Genomic DNA, 13932 nt, shown 5'->3' with positions numbered 1-13932 from the left:
TCAAATGTTAACCGATATTTGTGTCATGTTCTCGGAGAGATAAGCTTCCTTCTATGACCAATGGTTCGCAATTTGCTCAGAGCGCTCTGGGCATTACATTATTATTAGAATGATTAGCATGCAAATCTTGTATAGCCCCTGGCACTGGCACAGGCACATCTACCCTTAAATTGCTCTTTCACACTCATTCACATTAGGCTTTCTTTTGGTTGCATCTTATTGCAAAGCCAATAATCTACATAAATTATAGCAGACATTTTGTCTGGACTATAAATGTAGAATAATGAGTAGAGCTGTGGCATCAATGCACATATATATAATAAGGTAAGGGAATACATAGTTGTACTCGGACACTGAGTTGATAAAAGTAAAGTTTTAGAAGGATGGTGTAAATGTTTTTTTGTTAGTTTGTTTGTTTTTCGAATTGTGTGAAATTTCTCAGAATTATAAAACACTGATACAATTCCAGGCGCGCGATACAGTTTTTGGATATTATGTTTTTTGTATTAATGAGTTTACCTTTAAGAAGTGTCACCTTTGGAATAAAGCCTACACTCACATGATCCGTCAGAGACTGAGCTGTAAATTTAAAAAGATATTAGCCATACTTTTAAATAAAATGTAGTCCTTCCTCTTTTGTTTCTTTGAAAATTCTTGCCTTAGTTTTTGATCCCAGAAGTTCACCTGTAATCACAAGTGGCATGCAAAGAAATTACAAATAGATCTTAAAATATGTCCTATGTTATGGTCAAAGAGAAAGCCAGCAATTTAAATTGGGCAGATGATTTGATTCTCAACACATACACAATAAAGGCTTGTTTTTTGTCTCGAACAACAAAGAATTGAGTTTGATCACTAGGCCTGTGCTGATATGAGAGCAAAAGTAACAGCAAGAGTAAAAACAAAATAGGAGACCTCGTACTCTCCTTGACCCTCCTGTCCCCTTAAATGACAAATCCACACTGCAGCTTCTGAAAAAAGATGCATATTAAACATGGCCGATGAGGCTTACGCTATATTGAATGTCATCAGGAACGTGTAAAATCTATCTCGTACTCTAAATTATGCAACCATTAACTGGTATCGCTCACTCAGCATTATCGGGACTTTAATTACTCGTGTGACAAGTTGATGAGCCCGTCAGCGTCTGAAGGTAAACGGCAGTCGCAGAGTCCCAGTAATGCTAAACAATTTTGGCAGTGAAGGTCTGAATCATCTCCTTATTGATTACTAGACCTTGTGTTCTATTTCACACATGAATTAACGTCTCCAAGCTTTCCCACCACCACCACCACCCCTCTCTCTCTCTTTCTCTCTTACTCTCTCTGTCTCTCTCTCTCTTTCTTACACTCCCTCTCTCTCCCTCTCTGGCATGTGCTCCAGTTCATTATTTCCGTCATTTCTTGGTAATTTGGAGTTGGCTGTTTAAAACTTAGAGCCTCTTATTAAGTTTTGGGCATGGCGGATAAGAGGCAGGACTGTAAGAGCACAGAGATAAACTAATCATCTTAAAACCCTAATTATTAGTATCTTACTGTGACAGACTGTTTTTGCGAGCCAGCCAAATTGAGCCTCAAATGAGGAAAGGCATATCTGTGCAAGTGGTAATAATTTTAAGTCATCTCGATCTGGCTTGGTGTGGCAGAATTCATTAGTGCAGATTAGCACTGTGTGTACAAAGTAAATGAGATATCTAATGGCAAACGTGGAGGTCCAGGGACTCTTAATTTCCTCCCCAATATGAGGGATGATGTTAAGAGGTGATTATATATATTTTAACACTGTGACTTCTGCTGTGTAGATTTGTCTGCTCCTTAACCGAGCGCTTACGCTGAACAGTGTTGCTAAACTGTTGACCTGTCACCTTCCTCTGAAATCCAGCTGCGGAGAAAGTGCAGAGAGTGAACAGCGAATCAGATTAAAGCGAGCTACTGTGATGCAGCAGCAAGGCGAGTTTTTTTAGCGAGGACATAAAGGGAGTTAATTATGTGTGAAAGGAGAAGGTTGGGGAGAAAAATAATAAGATTAGGAAGAATAATTTGCTGATATAATTACACCAAAATTGGGTACACACAATTGTAAAATACATGTATTGCTTGACCTGGGTTAGCCAGTGAAATAAATCCTCCTTCTATAGCCTTTGTTAATTTGTTTTTATCATCTCCAAGTGGTGTTTGTGCAGGCAGTTCAATTTGCATGTGTAATTCCACTGTGCAAATTGACAACAAGTAGATAATTCGAGGAAATAGGCTGGTTGCAGGCCCCTGCTATCTTCCCAAGCCTATTCATTTTGAGGAACCGCTGAGGCATGAAACTCATACATCAACTATTTCCTGACAACGCCGGGGCTTATTGTCCCCTAAAATGTCATTACAGCCATTATTTATGAAGCTAATTCATTTATTAAACCATATTTACTCTGACAGAATTTGTCACATTCCATCCATATCCTGCGCGTTGCTTTTTGAACAATGTCTTTTCGTCGAGGGGCGTGTGAAGACACGGCGCTGCGCAAAGTTTTGAATGAACCCTATTTGTCGCCCGTAATGGCTGGAATAATGCAGCAAGACGCCAGCAGAGTGACTTTATTCCGTGGAAGGTCTGGCATGGAAATGAAGCGCGGGGCCACGTGCTGCCCAAGTCCACTTAAAAACAGACTCAATTATCTGTTCTTTTTATATGTTGGGGTTAACATGAGTGCTATCAGATGGACGCCACTCGTTCCTGCAGCAGTGATAACTCCCCCTGACAGCCTCCCTCCCAAGTGTGCGTGCATTAGCTTATTTAACACACTGCAGTCAGACATGTAAAGCTAAGATTTTTTTTTTTTTTGGCCTGTTGCTGCTGCTTCTGCTGCTGCTGCTGCTGCTGACTTATAGATGTGTCAGTTTAGCGGCGCACACTTCCTGACACTGTGGATAATTTGCAATTGTGGGGTGATGAAGTAACACATGAGGAGGGGTGGTTGGGTGGGGGGGGTCATACATTTTAATGTAACATGTTCTCCCTGGATTACCCCGTCACACCATTCTCCCGCATCTCTTTCTTTGGACTTACCTGTCACCCCAAAAGCACTTATCACAGCAGTGGCGATGGCTCGTGTTTGAACTGTTTTACAATATTGATTTGGAGGCATGACATTTTAATTAATACCGGGTGTTAGCTGTCACATAGGCAGCCAGCCTCATTGGTTCGGGGCGTGAGACAGGCGAGGTGGGGGCCGGCGGAGATAAGGCTGAAGCACTTACTGTGAAAAGGCTGTAAAAAGGGATCAATGTGGAAGGGAGAGAGACAAGTCATGGGCTGAATTTAAGGTGGGGAGGAAAAAAACGGTAATATCTGCGCTCACTGTATTTCTGTCAAGACCTATTCTCCGCCCGATAACACAAATCAGCGAGACACAGCGTGGCCCCCTGTATTCCACGTGTTGCGGGGAGCGCGTGGCGTTACCGGGGGCCTGCGTGTTGCCAGCGTGCTGGGAGACGACCGGCGGTGGGCGGGCGGGCGGGCGGGCGGGCGGTGGGGGAGAAGAAATTAGGTAACTTTGTAGCACTTCATTGAACAGCAATAAGCTTTCAGGGCTTAGCGAGCATAAACACATTAAACTGATGAGATTCATCAGCAGTCTTGTGTCAAATCTATTGCTCCCGCAGGCGGAGCTTGGCAGCAGGAGGCTGGGTTGCCGCTTCGCGACGTTCCTCCGGTTTAACAACGTCGAGAGGGAGCACATGCATTCACATTAGCAGGCTTCCTCACATTGTTTTGCATTCAGTTTGGAAAATAAACCCATGGGACACAGTTGTCCCTAATGTCTGAATACAGAATTCTCTTTGTAAGAAAAAACCCCTATGTTTCATTTCAATACATTATATATTTAGAGGAATTATAGAGAAAATTATTAAGGCGCACATGGCTATAAATTTTGGGTTAACGGTTTAATTGATGGCAGGGAACAAATAAAACAACACTGTTCCATTAAAATCAAAGTGTGCCCTCACTGCTGTGATTATCATCCATAATAATAATTCACAACATGTAAGTCGCAGGACAGGCTACCTTGTCTTGTGTGTGTGTGTGTGTGTGTGTGTGTGTGTGTGTGTGTGTGTGTGTGTGTGTGTGTGTGTGTGAGAGAGAGAGCGAGAGAGCGAGAGCAACACATTTTAAATGGGATACGGTGCACAGAAATTTGCAAAAACTGCATTTCATTTCTGTATTTTAATAACTAAAAGCGAGCACAGCACGCAGCACAATGGCCGACGCTTTGGCTCGCGTGCGGCTGTGTTAAATCCGTACACAGCCGATTTAGCTAATTGTGGTCTTAACCGAGTGCCTCTGAACAGCGCGGTGCCAACCTTTAAACAGCAGCACACATGGCACGCGCCTGTTTGCCGTTGGTTCGCCATATTTGATGTTTAATTGGTGTAATCGCCGAGCTGAGAAAAAGGCTGGAGGACTTTCGCCTGATGAAGTGATACATTTAAATTGAAATATTTCTTCTCAAAGGTGAGACGGCCCCGCCGACTTCATTCCGCCGTTTATCTGTTGTCTCTCCCTCGCCAGGCCATCAGAGCCACTTGCCTTTTTGGATGGTTTCACAGGAGGCGACCAGATCGGCATGAAATTAGCTCAGTCTGAATCCCTGCGCCGTCCAATCAGATCGGGCCGAGATTTAATCTCCAGCGGCCCGTGCTAGGAGAGGCCGAACCCCTCTGATGAAATGGACTACATATTCATACCGGGTTCACTTGCATGGTTGATTACGACAGCGCAGGAGAGGACACAGCCTTTCTTCTGTTTAGTAACATCGGATATGTGCAATTAGACCACAGGTTTAAGCAACAAGGGACGTCTGAGCGCGGTTGTCTACCTGGGAACAACAAAAACAGACACAAACCTGACGAATGGAAATCAGTTGATGCATTTGATACTTTATTCTCTTTTTTTCCATTCGGCTTTTTAATTCTGTAAATTTCAACAGCCGGTTTTTACAATTCAAAGCGCAGATACTGTTGTACATTGTGCCCTCACAGCTATTCATTACATTGCCTGGCGTAAGGTAATGCTCGGGAATAATGGGGGAATATTACCTGATGAATTAATTATGATGATAGCATCTAGGGAAAGGAGACCTAAATGCCATTTTAAATTACATGCGGACATTAGAAAACTTTCGACTTGTCTCATTTACATAAAAGGGAGCAGTAGTCTGCGCCAACACAAAGGTTCTCCGAGGAACCAGACTTGACTCTTTCATTGTTAAGAAGAAAAAAAAAAAAGAAGTGATGAGAAGCAAATTCTTCACTTCTGACTGGTTTTGTTTTTTTCCCTTCTTCCTTCATGTGATAGGTCTCTGTGGCCACCCCCAGCATGGCAGGGTAGGACGAGTGGACATTTCCTATGTCAAGGATAAATATTTAAATAAAAATGACGGATATTTGCATATCAAAGGTTACACTGTACCCATTTGAAACTAAATTTCTTTTTACAATGACGCCACGACACTTTCCCCATTGTTTTATTTGAATGTCAGAAGTGATTGTCCCCCGCGCCAGTTCAACATTTTTAATTGACTTAATGGACAAAATGGTGCCAATTTAAAAACAGGAAATGGAAGTGGCGCGTCCCCTGATAAGCAATGCCCCTGTTGCACCGCATCAGTATATTGATTTACATTATTGTTTTGTTTCATTATGTGCACCAGGCACCGGGGACTACCTTTTAATGTAATTACTGGTTGGCTACAAAGCACCATTACTGTTATCACCGTGGGTAATTCCAATGTCTTGTTGGAAAATGTAGAAAAGCAGAGTTACCCATGTGCATTGCAACAAAACAACAGAAAACATTTGCTTTTGTTATTCCTGCTCCATATTCTCCCATATCTTGATTATTTCTTTTCAGCAGTTGTTGTTAATGCTTTAACCCCCACCATCACCACCACCCCCAACTCCAACCACAGTTAGTGGGCGCGGGTGTGTTGAGAATATGCACAGCTCGTTTCCCTTGTGCGCCTTTTTGTCTACGTCTGATTCACACCGGAACGCTGTGGGTGCGTTCGCAGTCCCACAACAACCACCCCAAAAAAAAGAAAATACTGTCAGTCATCACCCTTTCACGTGAGAGCCCATTGCCAGCCGAGCTCACGCGCACCCACACTAAGTTCACAGGTAAGCCCCTCCATCACTGAAACATGGTGCAGGTGTAGGAAGGAAAAAAAGCCCCCATATTGTGGAAATCTCCTCCTTGGTGGAAAAGAGGGTCGGGTGGGGGGGGAGTGGGAGAAGGAATGCCTTTCCTTCCTCATTACACTGCTGTCATTTACTCTTCATCCCCCATACTCTTTAGTGGCATTAAGACGGGATGTAAATTTGACAGTTAACGCTGTTAGAAAATGGCTAGTTCAAGAAGGGCAGGAATTAGAGATGGGCATTAGACGCTGATAAGCTCCTTTTCCTCTGCCGCGGCGGCTGCTTAACATTCATGGGAAAGTCATCATCAAACAACGTTATCACAGCTCTGTTGACGGCTGAGGAACATCATCACTATGATAATTTTTTTTTTTTTTTTTTTTTTTTTGCATAGCTGTGAGCCAAAAAAGCACTCTTTTATTTCAGCGGTTTGTTAATGAGATAGGAGCTTGTTGGTATGGGCAAATGCAAACTTGCCCCCCCCTCCACACCCACACCTCTCTCTCTCTATCTCTCTCTCTCTCGCCCTCTCTCTCAGCGTTTGTTTGAGCCTCCGCCTGCCACACCACCACCACCACCCACCCACCCACCCACCGCCGCCAACCTCCTCAGCCTCCCACTGCACCCTCTCCAACACTGTTTAATGTTGTGGAGGGGCTGCATTTTTATGTACTCCTCTTCCAAGTGGTGCGTGCGTGTGTGCGTGCGTGCGTGCGTGCGTGCGTGCGCCTGTTTGTGTGTGTACATTGCTGGAGGAGGGCCTTTATGTGTACCTTTGCAGATCAGTCGCTCAAAGAGAGGAAAACACGGTTATATCAACAAATGCTCTCGCCTAACAGCCCCCGTGGCTGGCACCTGCCACTCAGGCGGGATTTCAGCCACAGATCTGGGATGGGTGGAGGGGTGCCAGAGCCGAGTTAAAATTCCCACTAGCAAACGCGGAGCGTCGGCGTCGGCCACGCGTCCTAATGATGAGAAAAGGGTCGGCGGGGAAAAGTCATCTCTGGAGGCCCCCGGTTAACGTGGACGTGGGTCATTTGCGTCGATTCCTCGGCATTTTGCGTCCGTTAACTGTTCCTGAGCGGTTCGGTTCGGAGTGCGCGCGACTCCTCCCGCCGCCGAGCGCTAGCTGCCAAGGCTAAGCAGCTTTTTTTTTTTCCTCCCCATGCGTAGCGATGCATACTGTGGGCTGCAGATACTGGAATCTGATTTTGGCATCGACATCATCTGTTTTGTGTTTGTGGAGTGGGTTAAAAGAGGGAGATTTAATCTCTGGAAATCCTTACCATGGGAGACGACAGATCATCTCGGACCGGTTTCAGGATCGCTTCTGAAAACTTTGGGTTGGGTTTCTGTGGGCGCGCGAAGGCAGCAGAGGGCATCCAATGGCATTTTGGTTTGTTTTTTTTAGAGTTTTAATTTACGCGATTTACACGTTTAAGTCGTAGAGAGTAAACTGACAGGTAAGTTTGTTCTGGTAGTTGAGCAGCTTTCTCTGCACTGAGCTTATCCATGCAGTTGAACCGGATATAGCCACGCTAAACTGTACATGACTTCATTTGTATTGATTTTCAACCCATTATTATGACAGTGCTCCTAAATTTAACTCCTGCCCCTGGATGGGAAGCAGATTTGTGAAAAATGTGATTCTGGATTCACATTCAAAAACGTTCAAGAAAAGCAAGAAAAAAATTCAAATCCCTCGAATGTGAAACGCCAGAGAAGGTCATAAAGAGGCTGTGACAGTTTGGTTTGAGTATTCGGTGACGAGCGGAGATGTACTTAATTCACATTTTAGACTCGGCGTTCGAGCCTCGTCTGTGCGCGCGCGTGTGTTTTAGTTCCTGTCAACTGACACGATGTCGCCGCGCGCGCTGGCTGAACGGAAGTTTTTCAGCGTTTCTTCTCGCTGAGACGTTACAATTCTTCCTCGAAAACCTCAAAATGTTCTGGCATGCAATACCGAAGATGTCAAAAGGCAGGTAGAAGGACGCTGAGCAGCAGCAACAAGCTGCCTGTCTCCAGTGGGGCTCTTAGTAATCATTGTGGCAGTTGTAAAAAAGCAGCTGGCAAGAGTCGACGCTTCCTGTCATCGAATTAGACTTGTGTTCTTCAGGTCCCATCGTGTCTAAAAGAGTTTTACTCCGGCTTTATTATGCAGCGTTGATAATTTTGCACACTCAGGAAGTGGGAGCCCAACTAATGAGGGGGGCACCGCGAAAGGAATTGGAAGGCAGAGAGCCAATCTTCCAAAACAGCATCATTTGACTTGTTGTCACCCCAGCAGTCAGTTATTTGTGGCAAACATCCTCTTTTTTTTTTTTATTTGAAAACACCCCTAAGTGTTTGTTTGTAGTTAAACGTGCCGAATGATTATGAATTGTGTTTTGAGCCTTTTCGTGACATTGACAAAAGAAATTTACGACATTTCAAGCAAACTCCACCAAAAGCACGTTTCACGGCAAACCGTTGTTTCCACACGGAGCAGCACTTCGGCTACATTAGCGAGTCCCCATTTAGGAAAACATTAGATGCATAACTTGTTTTGTCTGATGGAGGACGTTTATTCCGCGACGTCTCCACGGGATTGCTGATTGAAGAGGAGACGAAGCCCCCACTGTGTGGCTGATGTAAGACAGCGTGTTGTACAAGTTGTTGGCTTGATTTTCTTTTATGTAACTATTCTGAAAAATGAATCGGGGTGCAAATGCAACGCAGATGTGCTGCAGTCCTCAAAAGGGTCGACTCCACATCATTATCTTGACATTCTGGTGGTCCCCGAGTCATTTGTGCCCTGCACCATAAACCGCCATTGCGCTGTGTGGCGTTGCACCGTTTAGTGCCCCCCAAACCCCCACCCCACCCCTTTGGGAACACATGGACAGGGGTCGGAGCACGATCCTGCATTTCTGTCTCGTGAGCCATAAACACACACACACACACACCCACACACGCACACACAAAAAGAGATCTGATTGTTTAATGAGGCTGATTTATTTATTTATTTATTTTTGAACGGGTTCTTTTCGCTCACCTCACCTCGACCGAAGCCTTCAAACGCCGCCATTGGAAAGCGAAGAACGGCTCACATCTCCATCGAAGCCGTGTAAACTCCTCACATCTCAGCCACAGAAATGTGCCCCCAACCCCCCGACCCCACCCCAATTCTTTCTCGACAACAGTATAATGTAATTCTGCATTTCCACTGACAGTCGGTTCTCACACTTGGGTAAATTATTCCCTTTTCAACAATTGCATCCATATTTTGAAGCCATTACTTAATCATATTGTCCAAATCCCCATTTCCTCTCATCAATCTTAGGTTGAGCTCTGTTTGTGATCCCCTTCTTTCTTGTGCCCTCGCCCGTTTTGTTCACTCCGTTCCTCTTTCAATTTCGCCCTCAACTGTGTTTATTTCGTTTATTTATTTATTTATTTATTTCCAAGGATGACTGGATTACCCCCGCTGAAATAGCTGTTACCCAGATTTAAGGTCATCTTGCAAATCCATTAGGGAAAAGATACAAATAACCCCACTTTTCTCTGCCATCCATAGTGATCTGCTCCTTGCATTCTGAGCCTGCTGCAGAGGGCTTATGCAGCTATTAATAGAAGTCAATCTGCAGTACAGTACCGTCTTCCAAATATGTTTATAGTTATTTTGTTATGGTAACTAAACTAGTCACGTAGATAAAGGCTGCAGTCTAGCAGCCGACCAGTTGGGTCTACCAGCTTTACCCCTTGTTTGGACTCATATAAAGAGTTGGCGCGTTGCATTATTATCGAAAATACAAGCAGCAGGGGAGAGAGCCGACTGTAGCGTTCTCATTATTCACAATGTGTTAATTTGCAATTAGCAGATTTAATGAAACTGATACAGCACTATTAGTTATTAGGTGTACAGTTTCACCAGAAACAAATCCGCTCATTCAGTACAATAAAAGTGGCCACATGAAAGAAATAAAGTGCAATAGCAAAGAGCATTGAAGCTAACGAAGTGCATTACACACATATTAAAGTAATTTTCACTTTGCCTCCAAGACCCAACCTAAAAAAAAAAACACTTTTAAATTCTTATTGTACTCCGAGGTAGGCTATTTCCTTGTTAACTTTGAAGTAAGCTCGGATATGTATAGGTAGACAGGGGTGGCATCAAATAATCAGCAACTTCAAAAAGCATGCTGCCACTTAGCACTCCTAAAGCTAATGTCCCCGAGACATTCAGAATGGAAATTATTCAAACTCATTTAGTGGCAGCAAATTGGTCTAAGTTCAATCAGAAAACAGACTGACACTGAACAAGTAGTGCAGCCTAATTATACTTGTTTGTCAAATGAAAATTTCATTTGGGCCAAAATGAAACCTTCAAGCAACTTCTTTTAAGGTGAGCTCCTAGTTGTATTATCAGCTAAACGCAGTAAAATCCATAATCATGTGATGATAATGAAAATGGAGCCAATGTTAACATTCAGGCTTTCAACGCCCCGGGCACATGGCGATAAAAATTAAGTACCATAGTCCTCTGCCAGGCACGCTGACACCCGGGCTGGTCTTTAGCCTCTTAGATGCGTTTTTGCATTTTAAAAACTTTATCAAAGCACTGTTGCAATGTGGAAAATGTCAACGTGAAATGCACTGAAGGCAAATTGGAATTTCATTAATGGTAAAATTATTGCTTTTGACTGATGTATTACTATGCTTGTTATAAGCTGGAGAGTGGAACGCTCGTCTGTCTGGTCGGCAGTCTTGCCTCTTGTCCCATGCCATTCGCTGAAAGTTAAGAGATCTACTTTTCAGCTGAAAAGGGGGAAAAGTTGTCAAAGTAGACAGAGGAAATACAGAGCATCTCGCCGAGGCGTTTGCCCAGCACCGAGCCGCCTCTCGGGGCCCTAGCGAGAGGATGCTTGATCGAATTAAAGGGGGAAACGCGCCGGATGTACAGGGTCATAAACGCTCTGTTGCCGTAGGTAACATCAACGCTGATATTTCGACAGCGTCTCCCCTCCTTTGTTTGACGCAGTGCCCACATTCACGTCACAGTTGACCACCACGAGGCGTCTTTACCGTCTTAATTGTGTTGAAATCGGATCTGAAGCACAGAGAATAAAGCGCCCCCAGAGGTCTGTCTATAGGTTGGTAAACACCCCGCACCCAGTGCGAAGGTATCACTCCATGGATACCTTTTGCTCATTCATGAAGCCGCCGCCGCTGTTTATTGATTTACCTCCTTAATCCTCTCCCTGCGTTGATGTCGTCAGCGATGGAGGGGAAAATGAGAACTGCGTGTCAGATGGAGGACATTTTCTGACAGCACAACCAGTCGGCAGATTAGCTTTAATGGGATACAGGGCTCCATCTTCTCCGACACTGGGTTTTCAGTGTGAGGGACTTGGTCTGCAAGTGGACCAAAAAAAAATTAGCTCATGCACTGTTTAGATGATTTAAGAGCAACGAGTGTGTTGCTTTTGTGTTTTTCGTGATATTTAAAAAGGGGGACAAGGGGGACAAGGGGGATTCAAAAAAATCACTTCAGATATTAAGTGTTTTTTTGTGTTTTTTTAGTTTGACAAGTTTTAGAATTTTGTTTTGTTTTATGCTTTGTTTTGTTTTTCTGGCCAATTATGTGCCTAATGTTCTCATCTTAAAGGTGTTTTCTCTCTCATTCAGGGATTAAACAGTTTTGGTCATTTATTTTTCTTGAGACCACATGAAGCTTGTTCATGCCATAGAATTTTTGGTCCTATGGTGTGTATAGTGGAACAATATCTGGCCGGTGTATAAAAAAAATAATAATAATAATTATAAAGTTTTCTTTTTTCTTTTTTTTTTTTTTTACTTCTGTTTCATTTACTTCTTGCTGTCGCTGGAAGATCCCCTGAGACACAATGGTGACTAAGGGGTCGTCGTGGCTACAAACAGCATCTCTGTACACAAACCTGAATCCCATTTTTTAAACGCATGATGAACTTTTATCTTGTCATTGGAACATGCTGTGTGTTTCTGTTTGCTGCTAATTGGCTTCCGACAGTCCTCTATGGTAACAGCAATACAATATTTTAATTGTGACATAATTGCAGTATTGAAAAAAAATGATACATCAACAACAGGTCCTATGTATAAAATAAAAACTCAAGAGAGGAATTGTGCAGCTAAACTTCACATTAGTATTCTTTGTATTTTTTTTAGGCTGTATTTCATATTTAATACACACGCTGTATACGTATCAGATCAGTATTTAAATTTAAATCAGTTTTTAAATGAAAACATCAGTATTTAAATTACGGCGAGCTTTAGGAGCCGAATGTTAAACCTAAACTGTTTGTATTAAATTTTGAATGATTGATGCGGTATTGCTGGTAATAACAGCCAATGTTCCAACATCATGTCAACTTAAATTATTATTAAAGGCCACCAAGTCGATATCATAACAGCACCTTCTTGAGTAATGTCCACATTCAAACATCCCTGTCAAGTTAGCCCAACGCCCGGTGTTCTGCTGCAGGATTTCTGTTTTTAACTGCACGGTGTTGTCACTCTTTTCATCTCCTTTAATGACAGCATTAATTGGATTTGTAATGATGTTTTAAGCAAACTTATTTCAGCAGACATCTCTCAGGCAACAGCCTTCACGATAACGGTGACTAGTTCATGTCTGGCATATATATACAGTAGCGGGAGAGCAGCCGCCGAAGTCTGTCGCCGCATTTGTAGTGAAACTCTGACCCCTTGTGCCTTGTTTTGGAAGTGCAGCGCTCTCTGACGGCGAGAGCTACGGTAATAGGACGCTCGGTAATGTAATATCTCTGTAAGTATGAGCTCTGGTTTAAAAATTAAAGCTTCTCGGAGGGCCCTTTCACTGTTCCTCCACATGCAGTACTTTATGAACCCCCTCAGGTGACTCCTTGGAAGAAAAAAAAAAAAAAAAAACTGTAATAAAAGTCCCTGTGGGAACGAGTAGGATGATATTTGGAAATTCCTAAGAAATGTTCCAAAAAAGGGTTCCATTTATGGGCTGTTCAGGCTGGAACTGTGAAGTTTCCTTTATCAGTCTGTGAAAGGACATAGTCCTGGTGCCAGTTCACTCAGTCTGCTGTGCTGAGCCGGCACTGTGAAGTCAGTGTCATCATCGAATCTGCATTTAAAGGTGTCGTATTATGTAAAATTCAATTCACCAGTGGCTCCTAGCAGTAATATGTGTTGTGCCTGTCCATGAACTGCCCAGAAAGGAGTAAAACACATTCTTCACTTCTTTTGTTTGCTCCACTCTTCAGAAAGTGTGCTACAGCAAACATTTCTGAAATATAGCCCCTTTGTGATGTCACAGAGGGCACAGTATAGTGACAACACCACATGCCAGGCGTTTGTCTGGGACTGACTCATAACTGTCCTCTACCGCTATCACGAGGAAGATACGGCAAAGCATCACTTTTCACAGGAAGCTGTAAACAGAGGGCTAATTCTGCAGTTTTCTTGAGTGCTGTAGAGTTCCAGGCCAGTAATGCCTCTCTATTGCCTTCCCATCTACTTTCTACATCTAACTTGGCATAGTGCCATTGAACAGAAGAACAGGGGTCTGTCGCCCAAACAGAACTCCGGGAAACCGACTCGTGTGATATCATCAAAGAAAGAATCCTCCTGTCATGTTGAAGAGGAGGAAAGTACAAGTTGTACGTACCAGAGGTCTCAGTGAAAGTAGAACTGTCACCAGACCTGAACATCTGTGTGTTTGCAAGAGAAAAATGAA

Source organism: Nelusetta ayraudi, unplaced genomic scaffold (genome assembly GCF_046127955.1).
Source record: "Nelusetta ayraudi isolate G7.1 ecotype Tasmania unplaced genomic scaffold, CSIRO-AGI_Nayr_v1 ptg000008l, whole genome shotgun sequence".
Lineage (NCBI taxonomy): Eukaryota > Metazoa > Chordata > Actinopteri > Tetraodontiformes > Monacanthidae > Nelusetta > Nelusetta ayraudi.
Note: the sequence above shows the minus strand (reverse complement) of the source record.